The sequence below is a fragment of the Chiloscyllium plagiosum genome, unplaced genomic scaffold, assembly GCF_037043375.1.
Source record: "Chiloscyllium plagiosum isolate Xiang-an unplaced genomic scaffold, Cpla_swu_hap1 HiC_scaffold_6, whole genome shotgun sequence".
Lineage (NCBI taxonomy): Eukaryota > Metazoa > Chordata > Chondrichthyes > Orectolobiformes > Hemiscylliidae > Chiloscyllium > Chiloscyllium plagiosum.
Window position 1 is genome coordinate 50,882,226 of NW_028270144.1, and position 20,859 is coordinate 50,903,084.

The window sequence follows — 20,859 nt, forward strand, 5'->3', positions numbered from 1 at the left end:
TTTTACTTACTCATCATCAGATGCAAGAGTTAACCATGTACTTTCTCATCTGTAAGAAAGACTCAATATTCTAATAAAACACGTATTGGCTTACTAAAAGTATAAACATTCCTCCCCCCCTATTGTGGTAGTGTTAATACATAATAACATTGAAATCAGATGTTATTTGTTATGTTCCTGTATCTCAACAGAGACACTTCAAAACCTGTAACTAGTGAGGTTGTTTAGCAGTAATTATGAACTTAGTGTACTGTTTAAAAAGCTCAGTTATACCTCATCCAACAAGGATTTCATCTCCCTGCCTACATTCAAGACCTGAGCAATGAAGAACCGTCACAAACATTTTGTTTATTAATGTGTGTATTGTGAGCCAGTTTTAATTGCCTTCAAAAAATGGTGTAGTGAGCTGCATTCTTAAACCACTGCAGTCCATTCAATATAGGTAGACCCACAATTCTGTTAGGGACAGAGGACCAAGATTTTGGCCCAACAATGTTGAAGAAATGATGTTTATATTTCCGAGTCAGGATGGTGAGTGGCATGGAAGAGAATTTGCATGTGGTTTGAGTTCACAAGTATGTGCTGCCTGTCCTTCTAAATGCAACCATGGAAATGAGACAACAAAAAAGGGGGGCCTTTTGCTCAAGTTTGTGCATACTTACCCAAAGACACCCAGAATCCCTTTCTAACCACATCTTCCTGCATATAGCCCATAGCCTTGCAGCTTACAGTATTTAAGGTGCAAATCCAAGTAACTTCTTTTAAAAGGTCCAAAAATGTGTAGGTTAGGTGGATTGGCCATAGGAAATGCAGGGTTACAAAGATAAGGTAAGGTTTTGTCTGGATGCGATGTTCTGAGTGTCAGTGGGACCCAAGAAGCTGAATAGCCTGCTTCCATATAACAACCCCCCGCCCCCCCCCCCAAAAACAATGATTTAATGGTGACAATTGGACCCTCAATCCAAAATTTTTATTGAATTCAATTCAATCTGCCATTGTGGGATTTGAACCCAGATCCCTAGAACACTGCATGGGACTCTAAATTAGGCTATTCCCTTCCCTTTAAAAATTAGTTTAGGGTCTCTGCCTCCATCACAAACTCAGGCAGCAAATTCCAGACAATGTCAGCTTACAAAAGTTTTTCCTCAATCCCCTCTAATCCTTCTGCTACTTAGCTTGAATGGAAACAGATTCCTACTGTCTACTCTCCCTATACCTCGATTATGTTGCTCCTCAGCCTTCTATTCCAAGAAAACACAAGCCAGCCTCTTCAATCTCCTCAAAATGATTCTCAGCACTGGCAACATTCTGATTGTTCTGAACTCTGCCCGGAGCAATTGCATCTGGAGCTCAAATCCATTTGCCACTTTTCTGTCCACTCCATTAACCCATCTGTCATTTGATATTACAGTTATCCTCTACAAAGAATGTGTTGTCTACAGGTTACAGTTGTGTCTGCCATATTCAAGTCTAAATAGTGTATAAAACAAATATTGGGGGCCCAACACTGAATCCTGCTGCTCTGAAAAGGACTCATTTACTCCAACACTGCTTCCTGTCTGTCAACTTGTTTTCTATCCACATCCAATGCATTACCTCTGATATCATGAGCTTTAATCTTCCTGACTAATCTCTTGTGTGGAACCTTGTCAAAAGCCATTTGAAGGTCCAGATATACAACATCACTGATTCACCCTTGTCCGCTCAACTAGTCACATCCTCAAAAATTCCAGAAGATTTATCAAGCATGATTTCCCTTTAGTGAATCCATGCTCACTTGGACCAATTCCATCACTGCTTTCCAAATGCTCAATTATTACATCCTTAATAATAGACTCTAGCATTTTCCCCATTATCGATGCCAGACTAACTGGCGTATACTTCCCCATTTTCTCTTTTTTTTTGAAAAAGATGGGGTTACATTAGACTCTGGAAGAGTTCCAATAGACTGATGGGTAGCTATAGAATACTAGAAGATGATAACCAATGCATCCGTTATTTCTAGGGCCATTTCCTTAAGTACTCTGCATTGCAAGCATCAGGCACTGAGGACTTATCGGGACTTAACCCATCAAATTCCCCAAAACATTTCTTGACTAAGGATTTCCTTTAGTTTCTCCTTATGTTTGACACACTGTTCCCTAGCATTTCTGGAAGGTTATTGGTGTTTCATCCTTAGTGAAAGCAGATCCAAAGTATTCGTTTACCTGGTCTGCCATCTCTTTGTCCATTATGAATTCACCTGATTGTAACAGTAAAAAAAAACAGGATTTTTAAATTAATATTTTATGCATTCACAGGATGACATCACTGGCTAGACCAGCATTTATTGCCCATCCCTAATTGCCCAGAGGAAATTGCTGTGGGCCTGGAGTCACAAGTAAGCTAGACCAGGTAAGGATGGCAGTTTCCTTCCCTAAAGGACATTAGTGAACCAAATGGATTTTTCCTGATACCCAACAATGGATTCATGGTCAGCGTTAGACTCTTAATTCCAGAATCTTTTAAAATTGAATTCAAATTCTACCATCTGCCATGTTGGGATTTGAACTCAGGTCCCCATGCCATGACCTGGGTCTCTGGATGAACAGAGCTGAAAATGTGTTGCTGGAAAAGCACAGCATCCAAGGAGCAGGAGAATCGATGTTTCGGGCTTGAGCCCTTCTTCAGGATGAACAGTCCAGCAGTAATACCAGTAGACCATCACCTCTCCAGGTCTTCACCAGTCTTTTCTCTTCACATACCTATCCAATCAGTTTTTCCGTTTTCCACAAGCTCACCTTCATTTTCTATTTTCCCTTTGTCCTCCTCTGCTGAATTTTAAATTTCTCCCAATCGTCCGGTTTGCTGCCATTTCTGGCTAATTTACATGCCACCTCTTTGGCTTTAACACTATCCCTTAATCCCCTTGTTAGCCATGGTTGAGCCACCTTCTCTGTTTTACTCTTACACTAGACAGGGATGTACAATTGTTGAAGTTCATCCATGTGTCCTTTAAATGTCTGCCACTGTCTATCCACCATCAACCCCTTACATGTCCAGGGCCAGCTTATCCAAGCCAATGCATGCCTCATACCATCAAAGTTAGCTTGAAGTTCAGGACCCTAGTCTCAGATTTAACTGTGTCACTTAATGAAGAATTGCACTGCAATGTTGCTAATTAATCCTTTCTCATTACACAGTACCCAGTCTAGGATGGCATGCTCTAGTTGGCTTCTTAACGTATTGGTCAAGGAAACTATCCCTCATACATTCCAGGAAATTCTCCTCCATCACATTGCTACCAGTTTTGTTAGTCCAATCAATATGTAGTTTGACTTCACCCATAATAACCACTGTACTCTTACTACATACATTACTAATTTCCTGTTTGATGCTATCCCCAAACTTTACTACTGTTGGCAGTCTGTACACAGCTACCACTAACGTCTTTTTCCCTTTGGTGTTCCACAGCTTCACCAATACAGATTCCACATAGGGAGGACATTAGCCTGGACTTTCGATTGTGTTAATCCACTCCTTAACCAGCAACACTATCCCACATCCCTTTCCTTTCCATCACTTTCCTGGACATTCAATAACCCTGGACAATAAGTTCTCATCCTTGGTCACCCTGGAGCCAGTACTCCATGATCCCAATTACATTATATCCATTAATCACTGTCTGTGCAGTTAATTCATCCACCTTATTTGCTGCGAGGTGTGAGGGGGGATTGAAGGACTGCTGAGAAGGTGAGTATAACTCAGAGTCATAGAGATATACAGAATGGAAACAGACCCTTTGGTCCAACCTGTCCATGCCGACCAGATATCCGAACCCAATCTAGTCACACCTGCCAGCACCCAGCCCATATCCCTCCAAACCCTTCCTTTTCATATACCCATCCAAATGCCTTTAAAATATTGCAGTTGTACCAGCCTCCATGACATTGTCTAGCAGCTCATTCCATACACGTACCACCCTCTGCATAAAAAGGTTGCCCCTTAGATTCCTTTTATTACCTTCCCCTCTCACCCTAAACCAATGCTCTCTAATTCTGGACTCCCCCACTCCAGGGAAATGACTTTGTCTATTTATCCTATCCATGCCCCTCATAATTTTGTAAACCTCTATAAGGTCACCCCTCAGCCTCCGACGCTCCAGGGAAAACTGCCCCAGCCTATTCAGCCTCTCCCTGTAGCTCAAATCCTCCAACCCTGGCAACATCCTTGTAAATCTTTTCTGAACCCTTTCAAGTTTCACAACATCTTTCTGATAGGAAGGAGACCAGAATTGCATGCAATATTTCAACTGTGGCCTAACCAATGTCCTGTATAGCCGCAACCTGACCTCCCAACTTCTATACTCAATACTCTGACCAATAAAGGAAAGCATACCAAAAGCCTACTACATTATCCTATCTACCTGCGACTCCACTTTCAAGGAGCTATGAACCTGCACTCCAAGGTCTCTTTGTTCAGCAACATTCCCTAGGACCTTGTGAATTCTTCCTTAGTCAATGTATTTGGGATATTTTCTGAGAACAATATGTTAATGGATTGGATCTGGTAATGTGTAATGAGGTGGATTTAATAAATTATGTCAGAGTAAAAGATCCTCTCCGAAACAGCAACCATGATCCGGTAGAATTTATCAACCACTGTGAACCTATTTCCATAACCAACCTGTTCAGAGATGTTCTCACAAACCACTAAAGCAGGCAGGACTTGAACCCGGGCCTCCTCTGCACCACAAAAGGATCCCCGCCAATTATTTTGAAAGGAAAGCACCTATGACAGAAACAACTATGCTAATCTTAAATAGAGTTAATTGCAAAGGAATGAGGAGAGGACTGGGGAACAGATTTTGAAGCAAAGGCAGTTGAGGATCAATATAACCCATGGAAGAAGTAGATTATGGTTAGCAGCAAAGACACATTCCAGTGAAGGAAAAGATTCTAAGAAGGGACTAAACCAACCACAGTTAACCAGGGAGGATAAGGATTGAAAGAAAAAACATACTATGTGGCAACGATTAGTGGTAAGAGAGGGTGAGGTAAGTTAGTGGTAGAGGATTAGGTAAGTTTTAAAAACCAGCAGAAGATGATGAAAAAACTAAGAGGGACAATATAAATGTTGAGACTAAACGTGCAAGCAATATCAAGACAGACAGCAAGAGCCTTGTTAAATCTATAAAAAGGAAGAGAGAAGCCAATGTGAGCATAAGCTCCTTAAAGAATGAAGCTGGGAAAATAATAATGGAACCAGGAAATGGCAGTTGAGTTGAATAAATACTTGTGCATCAGTGTTCATGGTAGAAGATAGGAAGACCATAGGAATTCAGCCCATCATGTTTACTCTGCCATTTAATCATGGCTGATTGGTATTTCAACTCCATTTTCTCACTTTTTCACCATAATCTTTGATCCCCTTGGTAATCAAGAATTTATCTATCTCTGTCTTAAATATACTCAATGACCTGGCCTCCATAGCCTTCTGAGGCAATGATTTCCACAGATTCACCACTCTCTGGCTAAAATAATTTCTCCTCATCTCTGTTCTAAAAGGTCTTCCCTTTACTCTAAGGCTGTGCCCTCGGGTCCTTGTCTCTCCTGTCAATGGGAACATCTTCCCAATGTCCACTCTGTCCAGGCCATTTAGTATTTTAAGTTTCAATCAGATCTCCCCACACCCCCTCCCCCTCACCCCAACCTTCTAAATTCCATCGAGTATAGTCCCAGAATCCTCAAACGTTCCTCAAGCATTAAGCTTTTCACTCCTGGGACCATTCTCATGAATCTCCTCTGGACATGCTCCAGGGCCAATACATCTTTTCTGAGGTGGAGGGCCCAAAATTGCTCACAATACTCTAAATGTGGTGAGACTAGAGGCTTATAAAGTCTCAAAAGTATATCCCTGCTTTTATATCCTAATCCTCTCAACATTGAGTTTGCCTTCCTAATTACCAACTCAACTTGCAAGTTTATCTTAAGATAATCATGGACTAGGATTCCCAAGTCCCTTTGTACTCCAGATTTTGGAATGTTCTCCCCATTTAGAATATAGTTCATGCCTCTATTCTTCCTACCAAAGTGCATGATCTCATATTTCCCACATTGTATTGCATCTGTCACTTCTCCGCCCACTCTCCTAACCTGCCTAAATGTTTCTACTGCCTCTTCACCTCCTCAATACTACCTGTCCCTCCATCTATCTTTGTATCATCTGCAAACATAGACATAATGCCCTCAGTTCCTTCATCCTTTATCATTAACATATAATGTGAAATGTTGTGGTCCCAATACTGATCCTTGTGGAACACCACTAGTCACTGGCTTCCATCCCAAGAAGGACCTCTTTATCCCCACTCTCTGCTTTCTGGCAGACAGCCAATCTTCTTTGCATGCCAGCACCTTGCCTCTAATATCGTGGGCCCTTACCTTACTCAGTAGCCTCCTGTGCGTTACCTTTTCAAAGGCCTTCTGGAAGTCCAAGTAGATAATAGCCATTGGCTGTCCTTGTTCTAACCTGATCAGTGCCTCCTCAAAGAATTATAACAAACTTTTCAGGCGTGACCTCCCCTTGATAAAAACCTTGCTGACTTTTCCCTATTTTACAAACACTTCCAAGTATTCAAAAATCTCATCCTTCACAGTGGACTCCAAAATTTTACCAACGATTGAGGTGGGGCTAATTGACCCATAATCTCCTGTCTTTTGCCTTACTCCCTTCCTAAACAGGGGGGGTAATGTTAGCAATTTTCCAGTCGTTTGGGACCCTCCCTGACTACAGTAATACCAGAAAGATCACTACTAAAGGCTTCACTAACTCTTCAGTTACCTCGATCAGAACTTGAGGGTGTAGCTCATCTGGTCCAGCTGTTTAGTCCACTTTCAGACCTTTAAGTTTTCCGAGCACCTTCTCCTTGGTGATGACCACCATACTAATTTCTACCCCCTAACTCCCTTGAATTATTGAGATATTACTTGTCTTCCACCATGAAGACTGACGCAAAGTACTCATTCATTTCCTCAGCCATTTCTCTGTTTCCCTTTACCAGTTCTCCAGCATCTTAACTGTAATAACATTGCATCTGATTCCACCTTCTCCCTTTCAAATTGCAGAATAAATTTAATCATGTTATGATCACTGCCTCCTTAGGGTTCATTCACCTTAAGCTCCCTTATCAAGTCTGTCTCATTGCACAACATAAATCTAGAATTGCCTCTTCCCTGGTTGGTTCCACACAAGTTGCTCCAAAAAGCCATCTCGTAGACATTCCACAAATTCCTTTTCTAACAATTCGCTACCAACACTAATTTTCCCAGTCCACTTGCTTTTTAAAATCTCCCATGATCACTATAACCTTGCCTTTCTTACAAGTCTTTTCTATCTCTTGATGTATCTTATGCCCCAAATCCTGATTACTGTTTGGAGCCCTGTCGATAACTCTTATTATAGTTTTTTTAAACCTTTGCGGATTATCTACTCTCCCCATACAGATCCTGCATTATCTGACCCGACTTCATTTATTGCTATTGATTTAATTTCATTTTTTACTTACAAAGCAACGCCACCCCCTCTGCCCACCTGCCTGTCTTTTCCATAGGACAAATATCTTTGGATATTTAGTTCCCAGTCCTGATTCCCACATAGCCACATCTCCATGATACACATCACATCATACCTGCCAATTTCGATCTGAGCCACCAGCTCATTTACCTTACTTCTCCTGCTGTGTGCATTCAGAGACAACACCATTCGTCATCCATTGACCGTCCTTCTTTTCATTGCTTTTTGTTTGATTCCTAATCTTTTCCAAACATTCTGTCCTATTTTGTGTGCTGGCGACTTGAATAACCTCTCCTGAATTCTCCTTTCTTTTCACTTTTTTTCATATTTTTCAATGCAGAATCCACCCTCTTGGATGTTAACCTGCAGTTTTGCTTCCCATTGGTCATTATACTTCTTGTATAATGACCACCCCCTTCCCTTCCACCCCCTCCCCCACTTCCTAGTTTAAAGACCTGTTGACCATCCTATTTACCCTTTTTGCTAAAACACAGGCCCCAGCATGGTTCAGATGCAAACCATCCCTATGGTACAGATCCCTCCTTTTCCAATACTGATGCCAATACCCCATGAAAAGGAGCCCCTCGTTCCCACACCAGCCTTTTAGCCACATGTTGACTACCTTTATTCTCATGTCCAATTACCAATTTGCATGTGGCTCGGGCAGTATTCCAAAGATTATGACCCTTGAAGATCTGTTCTTTGATTTGCTTCCTAGCTCTCAATAATCCCTGAACAGGTCCTCTTTCCTAGTCTTGCCTAAGTCGTTTGTCCCAAAGTGGGCCACAACAACTGGATCATCTCTCTTCCTCTCCAATATCCTTTCAGTCTGTTCGGAGATGCCCCACACTCTGGCACTATGGAAAATAAAGAACATGAAAGCATGGGAAGGGTTAAAGCATGAAGATCACTGGCAATGTGTGGTCTGTGGAAGGCAGGATGGGATAAGAATAGTGGAATGCTCTTACACCAATTAGCAGAGTAAGATTAAGGCTGAAAGGTCACTATGGCGAGATGAAGTAACAGTTAGTAGAGGTAGTTTTCCTGTTAAGTGTTATTATGACAGGATTGGGACCATAAATATTTGGGACATGGCATTAAAATATCTAATTAATAGTCAGTAGAGTCAGCTTGAGACAGGAGACTATTGTAATAGATGGAACAGCTAAATATCTATCATGACTGGTTAGTCTGGAATGGAAGATTACAGTAGCAGAGGTGATAATAAATATCTAATCATGACATTAGGAAAATATTAAGTAGGGTCTGGAATGAAAGATCATTGTTGCAAAGAGTTAGCAATAAATATCTAACCGTGACATTAGAATAATTGGGCGGCACGGTGGCACAGTGGTTAGCACTGCTGCCTCACAGCGCCAGAGATCCAGGTTCAATTCCCGCCTCAGGCGACTGACTGTGGAGTTTGCACGTTCTCCCCGTGTCTGCGTGGGTTTCCTCCGGGTGCTCTGGTTTCCTCCCACAGTCCAAAGATGTGCAGGTCAGGTGAATTGGCAATGCTAAATTGTCCGTAGAGTTAGGTATGGGGTAAATGTAGGGGTATGGGTGAGTTGCGCTTCGGCGGGGCGGTGTGGACTTGTTGGGCCGAAGGGCCTGTTTCCACACTGTAAGTAATCTAATCTAATCTAATCTAATAACGTTAAGTAGAATGTACAACGAAAGAGATAATGGGAACTAACGTCACTGGTTTATTGTGTAGCTGGAGGGAGGTACTTTGATTAACATAGTTGGGCATGCTGATAAGCTAACAGAAACATGATGATAAAAAATAAAAATCCACGGACCCAGAGGTTCTTTGGCATTTGAGAATCTGCTTTCTCAGTGTCACGGTTTTTTGTTTGCAAATAAAAGACCTACTTCTTGACGAACACTCTGCGTCTCCTGGTGATTCTCTATATTTTCTCCATGACAGCACCACGCAGCCAACACACCATGTGGATCTCTCGATCCAGCTTACAAAGGATACTATCTATTCCCCTAATTATAGAATCCCCAACAACTACCATGTGCTTTTTTTGCTTCCCAGCCCCCCCCCCCCCCCCCCCCCCACCTTGAGTAGCCTCCTGTACCACAGTGCTGTGATCAGCTGGCTCATTCTCCCTTTTACTCTATTCCTCATCCATACAGGAATCAAGAGCCCATACCTGTTAGACAAGGTCAAAAGCTGAGGTTCCACTATATGGATATCTTTACCTGCCTCACTTGCAGTCACACCCCGTTCTCCCTGGCTACTGACCGAATTTGTGATACTTAATCTACCAGGTATGACTGCATTCTGAAACAAACTGTCCAGGTAACTGTCCCCTGCCTCATCAACTCTGAGCCGGCATTTTTCACGCAACCAACATTTGCTGAAGGCGTGGTCACTGCTGTTCGCAATGGGATCAGCCAGCTCCCATATCATACAGCTACAGCACATCACCTGCCCAGCCATCTTTACTTAGTTAATTAATTTATTAGTTAGTTAATCACCATTTAGTTCTTTTTGGAGTGTCTTTTTCTTTCAAATCTCTGGCTGATAGGAAATCTGTCTATCAGGTCACAGCTCTCCTGTGATGTCACTTTTTCGGTTTGTTGTCAGGTACTCCCTGTGCTCCCCAAGGTCAGTTAGTTATATACTTATTGCTCTGCTCTGCCCTCTCACTCCAAAAACAAGTGATAGCATTCCAAAATTAAGAATTATTCATGTGCAAAAGCAGAGAGGAAATAAGTACAATAATTATCACTAGAGAAAACATGTCAGGAAAACTAATGGAACTAAAGAGACCAATAAGTCCCCTGGAATAGGGGAACTGAATATTACTTTGGTAATACCTATTAGCAGCAGTGTGTACTATCTACAAGATGCACTGCAAATATTCACCAAAGATCCTTAAACAGCACCTTCCTAATCCACGACCACTTCCATCTAAGGACAAGGGCAGCAGGTACTTGGGAACACCACCACCTGCAAGTTCCCCTCCAAACCACTCACCACCTTGACTTGGAAATATACCGCCGTTCCTTCACAGTCATTGGGTCAACATCCTGGTCTTCCCTCCCCACTGACATTGCGGGTCAGCACACAGCAAGTGGACTGCAGTGATTCAAGAATGCAGCTCACCACCACCTTCTCAAGGGCAAATAGGGATGGGTTATCAATGCTGGCCAGTTAGCGATACCCAAGTCCCACAAATGAATTTTAAATAAGCTTAAATGGAAAAAGACAGCAGAAAGACATGGAATAGTCTCGTTCATGAATTGTAAAAAAAGGCTCTGTCCAAGCTTAGCAGGTGATAAGTAAAGCAAATAGAATGTTGGCCTTTTTTTCAAAAGGAAAGAATTATGAAAGTAAGGTAGTTTTTCTAAACCTATACAAGGCACTGGTCAGATCTCAGTGCAATACTGTGAACAGTTTTGATTAGATTAGATTAGATTGCAACGTGGAAACAGGCCCTTCGGCCCAACAAGTCCACACCGACCCGCCGAAGCGCAACCCACCCATACCCCTACAATTACCCCTTACCTCACACTACGGGCAATTTAGCATGGCCAATTCACCTGACCTGCACATCTGTGGACTGTGCGAGGAAACCGGAGCACCCGGAGGAAACCCACGCAGACACGGGGAGAACATGCAAACTCCACACAGTCAGTCGCCTGAGGCGGGAATTGAACCCGGGTCTCAGGCGCTGTGAGGCAGCAGTGCTAACTACTGTGCCACCGTGCCACCCACTAGGGCACATTATCTAAGTAAAGATATACTGGCACTGGAGGCAATTCAGAGAAGGTTCACCAGACTGATAACAGGCATCGAGGATCTGTCTTGTGAGGAGAGGTTGAATATGTTCAGCCTTTATTCATTGGAATTTAGAAGAAATAAGAAGTGACCTCATTGAAACATACAGGATTCTTAGAGCATTTGACAGGGTAGACAAAGAAAAATTGTTTCCTCTTGTGGGACAGTTTAAGAGCAGAGTGCATAATCTCAGAATAATGGGTTGCACTTTTAAGATAGAGATGAGGAATTTCATCTCTATAGTGACTCTGGAATTCTTTACTACAAAAGGCTGTCAAGGTTAGGTCATGAAGTACATTCAAAGCTGGAATAGATGTTTAATCCGTAAGGGAATCAAGGACATGGGAGAAAAAGACAGGGCACTGAAGTTGAGAATTAGCAGATCAGCCATACATGACCCAAGTCCATAGAACAATTATGAGTAGAAAAATAAGGAAAACTTTGTGGATTAACAGTCCAAATTAAAGGATAGAATGAGGTGACTTTCTCACAATGTCTTCAGTTTCTTGTTAACAGGTTCGTGTTGTGATCATTTACAGAATGGTGAGAAATCTTCAGACCAGATTCATATGATTAATAGTTAGGAGTCCCAATGTTTAAAACATAATTAAGTATTCTCAAACCACTTCATTGAGAGAGACATGGAGAGTGCTGCTTTCAGTTCCAGGCTCTGACTCTTTGAGAGAGACTGAAGCAGTAATTGCCTCCTTTTCCAGCAACTTAAATGCGTGTAATGAAAAAAAAAGCCTATTAATTTGCTAGGCAATGACAGGATATACCCATTAGGGTTCTTCAAGTCAGTTTGCGCAACAATTAAAACAATAAAACTCTGCCATTATCCTTCTCAACCTTTGCTGCTCACTGAGTTCCAAATTCTCTTCAGTAATTGTTGGTGTAGGAAAACAAATTGTCTCTTTTAACATTTTGCCTTTACAATTCAGAGCAATTATGTGACAAATAATTTGTAAACCAGCAACATACATTTGTCCATTTTCCAGTTCTTATGTGTTCCCAATCATGGAGAGAGAAGCTGAATTGATATCTCAGGTCAATGACTTGCCATCAGACTGGAATATGTCAGAGGTGTAATGAAAGACAAATGGGAGAAAGGGACAAAAGTAAACTGCCTACAACATCCAGAGGCGGTCTAGCCTGTCTTGACATAACTGAGGAATTTATGACATAGCTGCGGCAGTTGCAGAACGACTTTGCATTCTCATTAGGGATCACCCGAACCAAAATCGGGCAGAAGTATAATACGCCCCAAGGACTGTGGGCCCTAGATGACATGAGACGGGTCTGGGGAGAAACCACCCAACCAAAAAAAGACAGAATAAAATGGCCCTTGCATTAATGGAACAAATTTGCTAGAGAAATGAACTCTTCTCCCAATCAGCCCATGATCATGAAGTAACCCAACTTAAAAGACCAATTAAAAGCAATGTATGAACAACTGAAGCAAGATGGATGCAAACAGGAAACAGCTCACCTTAAAAATCAGGAGCTTGAAAAAGAGAACAAGAAACTAAAGGATGTGATAACAGTCCTGTCAGTTGCTTCCTCCATTCCCAACCCCACACAGAATTTATACTCAACCCCCACCCAAGACATCCAGGAAGGGATTTGGAAAAAAAAGATTGCCCTTGGGAAACAGAGGAATGCTAGCAGTGAAAGTGATGAGGACTGTATATTTCTGGTACCATTTTTATGACCCCTTAAAACCAGGAAAGTAACGATTGAAGAAATGGTCAGGCAGAGATGAGAGGATGGCATTGAGGTGGATGTTCCACTACTACAGACTGAAAAGAAAACTGTACGTGGACCTGTGACCCCTGAGAATATGGACAGGTTGTCTAAAGAAATGCCTCAGGCAAATAAGGGGCCAATGAAGACATGGGATAGCCTGGACTGATTAAAGGGAATATATATGCTCCATCCCTGGGATGGTATTAAAAGCCCTATAGATAGAACAAATGAAACAGACCTGCCGTATCCTCGTGAAGACCCAAGACAAACGCCCAGACAAGTGTCACTTCTGTGGGAAGGAAGGCCATTGGGCCAAAGGGTGCTGGCAAAAAGGAAAAGGAAGAAATCATCTAATAAGTAATGAGGAAGCGGGGACCCCAGAAGCTGGGAGTAACACCAATCTCCTGGAACAGTTTAAAAACCTAACCATCTAGCAGCAGCAGGAGCTAATAAAGTTGACAAAAACTGAAAGAGGCTGCCCTTTGCTCTTCTACACTCCCACTGGTTTTATGCCAACAGAAGGGAGACGGACCGTATGTGAAATGAGGGCGGGCAGCCTCGACATAGGAGCAGAATTGATGTGCCTACCCCAGAGGTATGAGACCAGACTCCCACTAGATGGGCCAGTGAGGACAACTCATGGAGCAGGAGCTGACAGGATTGAAATTAAACAGGCCAAACCCACAAAACTTAAATTCGGCCCCCACAAGTTAGTAACTTTTATGTGAGTAGGACCTGTAGCCCAGCCGCTGCTCGGAATGGATATCCTTACCCGGCTAAATTCATCTTTACATTTCAGTGACAGACAGGTAACATGTTCCATCAGAACCGTACAATGGGAAGAACTAAAAAACCACCCCATCTGGGCTAAAGACAAGGATGACTGCAGGTTACTGAAAATGGAACACCCCATTTTTACAGGAATGTCTCCACCTTGTACCAAACAGGATAAAGGGACTTGAATAAAAACCCACAGTACCTCTAACAGCCCGGTGCAGCCCATGCAAAAGGCAAGTGGGGAATGGATATTAACTACAGGCCACAGGAAAATCAAATGGGCTGTCAAAACATTCAGCCCTGTCATGACATTGGGAAGCCTACCCCCTGGAGCATCTGCACAGCCAACAGAATTACAGGTTCTGACTGAAGCCTGCAGAACAGCAGAGGATCAGACTGCCAATGTTTACACAGACTCCCGCTATGCTGCAGACTGTCTTCTTATTGTCTTTACTGTCAGGTATTAACTGATGCTGTAAGTTCTGCTTCCTCACAGTATCGGCTGCCTGGAATGACTTACTGGAGAGAGGTCACAACACCATACCAGATGAGTGGGTTCTTGTGAAAATGAGCCACAAGGAACCCTTAGGTCTGGAGTGGGAAGGACCACACCAGTGCTGTCAAGGTCCGAGGAAAGGAGGCCTAGATTCATGCCTTCCACGTCAAATGGGCATCACAATACAACAGGACTAGAGACTGACTGACTACCATGATGTTTCTTGTTGTTATTCTAACTGTGCCAGCTCCTGCTTTCTTTTTGTAAAGTGCAGTTTACAAACTGTTAAAAGAATGTAAGCAAGGATCAGAATTGTGTGGTTCTCTTCGAAAGGTCTCAGTAGAATCAAAAGGGCAGACTGTGAGATATTGTATTGGCAGTTATCTTTATTAACTCACTTATCAGCTCACTATATTCATTAATACTGGGTTCCTGTTCATTCACTATAACACGAATTGCAATTTTTGAGATTTGTAGCTCAGGTTCAGGTTCAGAACTATAACATGGTTTCATTCATTCATTCATCCATAAAACTGTGATTCTGTAGTATCCAAATTTAAAATACCCCTTTCAAACCCATACCTGCATTTTCACACCTTATCAGCCCTGGCTACAAGCAGTGTTTACCTCTGAATAAGTGTAACAATGCCATCCCAACAAGTCTCCATGGGACATTATAATATTAATCAGCCCTTGTCAACCATCTCCTGGACCTGAATAGATTAAGTACCTGTTAAATAACTTTTAACTGGGCCATTATTTTTAAGAAACTAACTGACAAAACAGCGCTTCCATGAAATTGCATGAATGAATGAAACTCATACCTATTGAAAATAAATGATTAGATTAGATTCCCTACAGTGTGGAAACAGGCCCTTTGGCCCAACAAGTCCACACCGACCCTCCAAAGAGTAACCCACCCTATCCCATTTCCTTCTGACTAATATACCGAACACTACAGGTAATTTAGCACAGCCAATTCACCTGACCTGCGCATCTTTGGGTTGTGGAAGGAAACTGGAGCACCCAGAGGAAACCCACGCAGACACAGGGAGAACGTGCAAACATACAGACAGTCACCCGAGGCTGAAATCAAACCTGGGACCCTGGTGCTGTGAGGCAGCAGTGCTAACCACTGTGCCGCACCAGCTGCAGTAGTCAGTTTAATAACCTTTATTATTTTGTTAAGTATAGGTACAATTTTTAATGTATTTAGAGCATATAGGCCTAGCATTTTTACTAATATTTACTAACTTAAAAGTCAAAAGGACTAACACCTCCTAATTATGCAAGCAGACTGGACAGACGTCCCATCAGAAGTAGCAGCCAGCCCTTAACAGATGCTTTAACCCATCTCCTGTCTCCCAGGACAGAAGCCCTTCAAACCTTTGTGTACTCGAGATTAAAAATGTAACACCAGAGTAATGGAATTTTACTATATGTAAGAACTGTGTATAAAGGGGCTCATGTAAGAACTGTATTTTGAGATTCTATTACCACCTCGAACTTGTGCTGTGAGTGCTGAATAAAGGAGGCTATTTTCACCACTCATTGATTGCGGTCGTTTTTTGAACACAATCCCATACCTCTAAAACTTTCCTGTTCATGTCCCCATCCAGATACCTTTTAAATGAAATTGTACCTGCCTCCACCACCACCTCTGGCAGCTTGTTCCATACACACACTAGCTTCTGTTGAAGAAGTCGCTATACAGGTGCCTTTTAAATCTTTCCACTCTCACCCTACACCTATGCCCTCTAGTTTTGGGACTCTCCTATCCTGGGGAAAAGACCTTGGTTATTCACCCTATCCATGCCCCTCATGATTTTATAAACCTCTATAAGTTCACCCCTTAGCCTGTGAAGCTCCAAGGAAAAACTCCCCAGTCTATTGAGCCTCTCCTTGTGGCTCAAACTCTCCAATCCTGGCAATATCCTTGTAAATCTTTTCTGATCCCTTTCAAGTTTCACGACATCTTTCTTAGAGCAGGGAGACCAGAACTGAATGCAGTAGTCTAAAAGTGGCCTCACCAATGTCCTAACAGCTGCAACACGATGTCTCGACTTCCTGTACTCAAGGCACTGACCAGTGAAGGCAAGCGTGTCAATTGCCTTCTTGACCATCCTGTGTAGCCACAACTCAATTTTTGAGGAACTATGCATTTCCATCCTTAGATCTCTTTGTTCAGCAAAACTCCTCAGGGCCCGACCATTAAGTGTATACGTCCTGTGCTGATTTGCCTTACTAAAATGCAACACTTCATGTTTATTGAAATTAAGCTCCATCTGTCATACCTTGGCTCATTTGCCCATATGATCAATGTCCCATTGTACTCTTCGATAATCTTTTTCACTGTCCGTTACATCAATTTTGGTGTCATTTGCAAACTTACCAAACATATCTCCTATATTCACATCCAACTCATTTATATAAATAATGAAAATCAGTGGACCCAGCATGGATCCTTGCGGTCCACTGCTGGTCACAGTGGTTCGGTTTGAAAAGCAACCTTCTATCACTACCTGCTGTCTCCTACCTTCAAGTTAATTTTATATGCAATTGGCTAGCTCCCCTTCAATTCCATGTGATCTAACATTGCTAAGCATTCTACCATGCAGAACCTTGTTGAACAGCTTGCTGAATTCTATATAGAGAATGTCTACCACTCTGCCTTCATCAATCTCCTTTGTCATCTCTTTAAAAAACTCAATCCTGTTAGTGAAAGGGGAAAAAGATAGGAAGGCAAGTGATGAGGATGACACACAGAATCTGCAGAAGGACATATAGGTTTTGTGAGTGTGCAGAAATTTGGCAAATGGTGTATTATGTAGGAAAATGCATGGTTATCTATTTTGGCAGGAAACATAGAAGAGCTGAAAATTATTTAAGTGGAGAAAGACTGGAGAAACCAAGGGATCAAGGAGTACTTGACCATGAATCTCAAAGTTGGCATCTGAGTTTAGCAGGTAATAGGGAAGACCAATGAATGTTGGCCTTTATTTTGAATGAGATAAAGGACTAGTCAGACAAGAGCTAGAATTCTCTGAAGAGGTTTGTGTCCCTTATCTGAGGAAAATAAACAAGCATTGGTGGAAGTCCAGAGAAGATTCACTTAAGTTGATCCAGGGACTGGAGAGACTGTGTTGACAAAGGAGACATGGAATGTTTTCTCATGGGACATTTTAGAACAAGAGGTTATGGTTTTAGGACACAGGGTCATAGATTTAATTTTTGTTAAAAATCCCTACAGTATGGAAACAGGTCCTTCGGCCCAACAATCCACACCAACCCTCCGAAGAGTAACCCACCCGGACCCATTCCCCCAACTCTATATTTACCCCTGCGATGAAACTATAGAGATGAGAAGAAATTACTTCTTGCAATATGTCATGAATCTGGAATTCACCTGATGCTGGGACACTGCATAAATTTAAGGAAGAAGTAGACAAATGTTTAATTGGAAATGGATTGAAGAGTAATGGAACATGGGCAGGGAAGTGGAGATGAGGCTGAGGTGAGATCAGACATGATCACATTAAATGGCAGAGCAGGCTCAAGGGATTGAATTGCTTACTTTAGCTCCTGGTTCTTACGTTCTTATGAAAATGTGAAATGAAAAATCCCCATAATATTTTCTCCTTAAACTCTGAATGTTGTTCTAGTTTAAAGGTGATGTACAAATACAATTGGTTTTAAACCTAGATTGCAATACTTGATCAAATGTATCTAAATAAGGCAGTATGGTGATATAGTGGTTACTACTGATACCTCGCAATGCCAGGGATCCAAGTTCAAGTCCAGCCTTGAGTGACTGTCTGTATGGAGTTCTCTGCATGCCTGCTATGAGTTCCTGCCAGGTACTTTGGCTTCCTCCTACAGTCCAAAGATGTGCAGGCTAGGTGAAACGTACTAAAAATTGCCCTGCAGGCTTACTAGATTAGCTATGATAAATGCAGGGTTACAGGGAGAGGTTAGGATGCTTTTCTGAAAGTGCAGACTCAATGGGCAAAGTGGTCTCTATCTGCTCCGTAGGGATTAAGCAAAGTCAACAATAATAACCGTCAGTAATTTAAATAATTACCTACAATGTAGCAGTTACACAATAAAATCTCAGAAATAGGAGCAGGAGGAGACCTCACACCTCCTTGAATGTGTTCTGCCATTCAGTACAATTATGTCTGATCTTTGGCTTCAACTTTATCTTCCGGTCTGAACTCAAGGGACCACAAATCTCTCTATCCCATCCCAAAATGTACTCAATGATGGAGCATACACAGTCCTCTGGGCTAAAGAATTCCCAATATTCACAACTTGCAGAGTTAAATAATTTCTCATCTACATGATTTCTCCTTTATCCTGAGACACTGGCCCCATGTTTTCCACAGACAGGAATTACAACCTTTACATCCTCCCAATCGAGGCTGTTCAGAACCTTGTGGTTCCATGAGATCATCTCTCATTTCTCTAAACTCCAGAGCATATCAACCCAATTTACTCAGCTTCTCATGAAAGGACAACTCCATCATCCCACACACCAATCACTGATTGCCCAGTGATGTACATTAGTGATTGCAACTATGCCTTCCCTGAATGTGGAGACCAAAAACTGCACCTGATGTGCCCAATCTGGTCTCACAAAAACCCTGTACAATTTTAAGCAAGACTTTTACCCCAATCTCTCGCAATGGACACCTGAATGCCACTATCTTCTTAATACATTGTTTGCTAACCCTGCATGCTAACTCTATCTGTTCCTTGTGTAATCACACACATGTATCTCTGCATAGTGGTTACATATTTCAGCTTTTTCAAAATTAAAATCACTTTTCCATTCTTATTGCAGAGTAAATATATCATACTTCTCACATTATACACCATCTTGTTGCCATCTGACAACATCACTTTGTGGTTTGTTTGTGTCCTCCCCACAGCTTACCTTTCCATCTAGCTTTCCATCTATTCATCAGTAAACTTGCAAAACAAGCAGAGAACGATATATTTAAGACATTGATATTGAATATAGATGGCTGAGGCCCCTGCACTGATTCCTCGAGTACTCCACTAGTCATTGAATCCCAACAGTGTGGAAGCAGGTTATGAGGTCCCTCCAAAGTGCATCCCATCCAGACCCATCCTCTAATCCTGTAACCCTACATTCCCCATTGCTAATCCGCCCAGCCAGCATATCCCTGGATGCTATGGCAATTTAGCATGGCCAGTCAACCTAACACTTCAGATTGTGGAAGGAAACAGAGCACCTGGAGAAAACCCACACAGACACAGGGAGAATGTGCAAACTTCACCCAAGGGTGGACCTGAACTCAGATCCTTGGCACTGTGAGGCAGCACTAACTACTGAGCTGCCAATATGCCCTCACAGCATGTCAACCTGAAAATGCTCCATGCCACTCTTTTCCTCCTATCTTTTAACCAATCCTCTGCTCATGTTAATATGATAGTCTGCGTTGGTTCCTTAACTTTTCAACCTTATCAAATTTATTTTACAAATCCAGGTGCACTACATCCCTTTATTTACCCTGCTAGTTACTTCTTTAAAAAAAGCTCTAACAAATTTGTTGAATAGAATTTCCCTTTTGTAAAACCATGTTGACTTGTTCTAATCACACCATTCTTTTCCAGTGCTTAGTTAAGACTGACTTGATAATATTTTTCAGCATTTTCCTCACAATTGCTGCTGGGCTAACTGCATGCTCACTGCCTCCTTTCCTAAAAGGCGGAGGTACTTTTACTAACGTCCAAACTTATGGAAGTGTTTACAAATATTATTCAATGTGATTGCTATGATTAGAAGGCCTACTAAGCTACCTTACTAGCATTTTCTGAGTACTGTTCTTTTTAATTTCCACCCGTGTTGATTCTACTTAGAGTCATAGAGATGTACAGCACAGAACCAGACCCTTCGGTCCAACTTCCATGCTGACCAGATATCCCAATCCAATGTCGTCCCACCTGCCAGCACCCGGCCCATATCCCTCCAAACCCTTCCTATTCATATACCTATCCAGATGCCTTTTAAATGTTGCAATTGTACCAGCCTCCACCACTTCCTCTGGCAGCTCATTCCATGCACGTACCACTCTCTGCATGAAAAGGCTGCCCCTTAAGTCTCTTTTATATCTTTCCCCTCTCACCCTAAAACTCTGTCCTTTCAGTTCTGGACTCCCCCACCCCAGGGTGGGATGTCTATTTATCCTATCCATGCCCCTCATGATTTTATAAACCTCTATAAGGTCACCCCTCAGCCTCCGATGCTCCAGGGAAAACAGCCCCAGATTATTCAACCTCTCCCTATAGCTTAATCCTCCAACTCTGGCAACATCCTTGTAAATCTTTTCTGAACCCTTTCAAGTTTCACCTTACCATTAAGTGTATAATTCTTGCTAAGATTTGCTTTCCCAAAATACAGCACCTCACATTTGTCGAAAATAAACTCCATCTGCCACTTCTCAGCCCATTGGCCCATCTGATCAAG